The sequence below is a fragment of the Taudactylus pleione genome, unplaced genomic scaffold, assembly GCF_031769625.1.
Source record: "Taudactylus pleione unplaced genomic scaffold, aTauple2 ptg000124l, whole genome shotgun sequence".
NCBI lineage: Eukaryota > Metazoa > Chordata > Amphibia > Anura > Myobatrachidae > Taudactylus > Taudactylus pleione.
Genome location: NW_028284526.1, coordinates 2,395,688 through 2,399,796, shown reverse-complemented (window position 1 = coordinate 2,399,796; position 4,109 = coordinate 2,395,688).

Genomic DNA, 4,109 nt, shown 5'->3' with positions numbered 1-4,109 from the left:
CTTGGGGAAGCTCTGGAAGACATTAGCATATATTCACTATCGCAATCCATAAGAGATCGCAGTTGCGATTGCATTAGCATACATCTGGGACTCAGGCCCAAAATATGGAAACGCTGCTTGGTATTATTATTATTATTATTATTATCCTTTATTTAGATGGCGCCACAAAGGTTCCGCAGCGCCTTACACAGTACATAAATGAGCACACAAGAGAAACAGTTAATAGTAATACAAAACAATATAGGACAAGGACAAGGTTTATACACATAGCTGCATAACACAAGCAGCAGGACATGAGCAACCAGGTGTTAGGTGCTGTTGTGGGCAGTTAGGAGTTAATTATACTATAACTAGGGGGAGGAGAAGCACGTGAGGGATGAGGGCCCTGCTCGTTAGAGCTTACATTCTAAAGGGGAGGGGTAGACAGACAGGGGTGACACAGATGGGGTAGATAGTGAGGAAGGAGCATGGAGCAGTGGGTTAGGATCTGTGCTGCGGAATGTGTGTGTATAAGATGACCTGATGTTATGTCAAAATTAAGTCCTTCAGTCAACTGTCTCTATGACAGAAAATAGATTATGTTTATGTGTTATTTACATGAGAGATGTATAAAATAATGTTGTAGCATTTTAATTATTGTGTGTTACATTTTAGCGTCTAAATACATCCTGCTAAAAATACAGCTATTATGGGACTGTCCCGCCATCCTAATATAGTAGTGACTACTTTAGTCCCAGCTGCTGGGTGCTATGCCATACTCCTATCAGTGGGTGCATCTCACATGCTAGACCCACCCACATTTGGGTGCAGCCATGCCCAACATGCTGTATCCGGGCCAAGATTTTCTCTTGACAGCCCTGGAGGTGACAGGCAGAACCAGGTGAGCATAGTGGTGAGGTAGCAAGGCCATGGAGGGAGGGAGGGAGGTGGCTGAGAGTGGAGGAACAGGAAAGATGGGGGAAAGAAGCAGAGGGCTGGAAGGGAGACTGATGAGAGAAAAAAGGGGGAACAGCAAGTGGAGGAGACAAGAGGGGGAGGATGGGGATGGATAAAGTAGAGGATTATATGGGCACTGAATATGGGGTGTTTGAATAAAGGGTGTTCATGCTGTGGACGAGGTAATAAGTAAAATGAAAACTGGAGTGGAGGCTGTGTGATATAGAGACAGTGTGATATAGAGACAGTGTGATGTAGGGACAGTGTGATGTAGAGACAGTGTGATGTGGAGGCTGTGTGATGTGGAGGCTGTGTGATATAGAGACAGTGTGATGTGGAGGCTGTGTGATATTGAGACAGTGTGGATTAAAGTTGCTAAATGTTCAAAAATAGCAGTTAAAGAACAGTGCTGCTAATGTATGAGCGCACCTCCAAAAGTGATATATAAAGAGAGGTATGTGAGTAGTGGGTGCAGGAATTGGTTATTAAACAAATGATTAAAGTTTATAGGTGTGACACAATTGGAAAAGGCAATACAATCAAGAACTGTACGTCTGAAAAGCCAATTACACAGTTCTGACAGTGGGCCTGATTCAGAGCCGGACGCAATCAGCCATTCGCTCGTACACTTTCGATTGTTTTAAACCATGCATGCGTCCGGTTATCATTGCGCATGTGCGGCCGGATCATTGCAGTCATTTTTCGTTCGCTCATATACACAGCGAACAGGAAGTGACCTATGTAATTTGCTCGACAGAATGTTCCGTTTATGGGTGGTAACGGGGGTGGAGATGAGAAAACGCAGGCGTGTCAAGCCGTTTTTTGGGCGTACATGTATTATCTTGTGCGAACGTGAAATTTGGCCGGTCTTTTGGATACGTCACTGCGTTATCCAGTTTCCATTATGACTGCTCGTTCAGCTTGTGGTAGGGTATTGGATCTCGCAAAGACGATGGTCTCTTCGTAGCTCCATTAGCGAATCAATGTTTTGCTATTCTCCTTTACAAGGCACAAGACTAATCACCTAATAATTGGATCACTTGCGAGAAGGTGATTTGCAATGGCCATGATTTATTAGCTAAATTTGGAACGCTTGTTGTGTTCCTATTTCTTTGTTTTTTGAAATCACAGCAATCACAAAATAAATGTTTAAATAAAGGTAAAATTTTTTGATGTTTTTGCTATATTCCATACGCATGTTGTTGTCAGATTTTTTGTGTTTTTAAAAGCCCAACACCTTTTTTTTTTTTTTTTTTTTTAACATTTTGGTTACTATACAGAAAGACAATCATCTACTAATTGCTTTGCTTGCGTTATTGTTTACTTTACTGTTACCTTATGTTTTTTTACATTAAACATTTTTTTAAGTATATGACCTTTGTTATGTATTTAAGTTTGTTTGTTACAGTCCCTTTTAGCCATTTGAGAATGAATTTGACACACAATTTTTGTTTTTGGTTTTTTATTTTTCAAAAAATAAATGGTCACATTTTTTTTATAAATTTGGCTTTTTTTTCTGTCAAAATTTTTATTTTTTTTGGCTTTAAAAATATAAAGTAATGTAAAAAAAAAAAAAAATTCACAAGAAAGGAGAGGGCGGTTTTGAGGTGCAAAAATATGGTGCAAAAACAGTGTTGGAGGGAGCATGACTTTGTCCGTCTGGTCGTATGCCTTGCCTGGCCAGAGGTAGCTGGTGTTTCCTCTGGCCTAGGCATAGGGCTAGGCACATTTGGAGGGATGGCCAATGTTGTGCCAGAGGTGGAGGGCCCTTATGTTCCGGCAGGAAGGGAGGCCGGCTCCAAGATGCGCAGGCGGACTAGCTGCTCCAGGGCATTAGCTATTCTGACATTGGCCACATTAGCAGATTGGCGTCCATCCTCATCAGAATCTCAGTGTTTTTATCCGTTTTGTCATTGAGATCTGAGAGAAGGGCCACTGCCTGTGAGGGGGAAAGCCCTGGACTGTCCGCCACAGGGTCCCCAGCCAGAAATACTGCTTCCTCCCCTGTGGAGCCACCCGGTCTACTGCGGCCAAACCTCAGTTCTGGAGCAGACTCGTCGTCTTCTGTGCCTGTGTGAAAAAGAGAGATCATACAAATATTAGTAAATTTTTTAGTTTTCACAAAACACAAATTTAAACTATTTTATCTAAATTACCTGCGGGAACATGTGGAGCCAAAAAGTCTGGCATGTCTGTGTCCATGTTGGACACGCCAAACACCTCCTCTTCCTGCACACACCCCTGTGCCAGCTCCTCCAAATTGGTCAGCTCCAGTGACACAGGGGTTGGCCCACCACCTGTCCCCTCTGCATGCCTAGCCCTATCAGCCAACTTTTGCTTTAGCCGATATTTGAAGTCACTCCTTCTGTTGGTAAAAAAAGTAATTTTAGATTTGAAATGTTCCTCCACATTTTGGAAATTAGGTGAGAGCATTTACGTACCGGCGTTTGACCTCTTTGGTTGAACGGACAAAGTCACCAACCCCATTGACAGCACTGGCTATTTCCTCCCACAGTTTCCATCTCTGGCTTGCACCCATATTTCGGGGTACCTGTGCCAGGTTATCAATGCACTTTTGCACCAAAGCCTCCATCTCCTTTCTTGTGAATTGTGGCTGCCTTTTTCGTTTGGCTCTGGCCTGGGTACTAGGCCCTGCAGCCTCCTCATTGTCAGTCTCAACACCTTACAAAAAATAAAGAAAAAAACAAGATTTTTTTTTTTTGTGCTAACTTTCATTTTGGAGCTACTTACTGTGAGGTCCTGGATTTTGGCTTTGCTGCTGCTCAGTGGACATGATTAAACCCTTGAATTCAGCAGACCCATTGTGTGCTCTCATGACATTTTTATAGATGCGTGTGCATTATATGGGCACATCTATTGTGCGTCATTGATTTGAGCGGGAAAGTTCGGTCTATTTATGGCTTTTTTGTGGCCTTGTTTCGGTGTGGGTTGTTTGTAGTGGTTGTAGTTTGAGATTGATTCGGAGTAGTGGTTGGTTGCGGAGTTTGTTGGATTTTGAGCGAGTTTTCTGTTGCTTGTTTATTTTCTTTCGCATTTTTGCATTTGTTTTCTATCATATTTTTTTTTTGTCGAGGTAAGTTTTTTGAGTCGAATTTTGGGTCGATTTAAACTTGCAAATATATATATTTTTTTTAATGTTAATACGTGTTTTT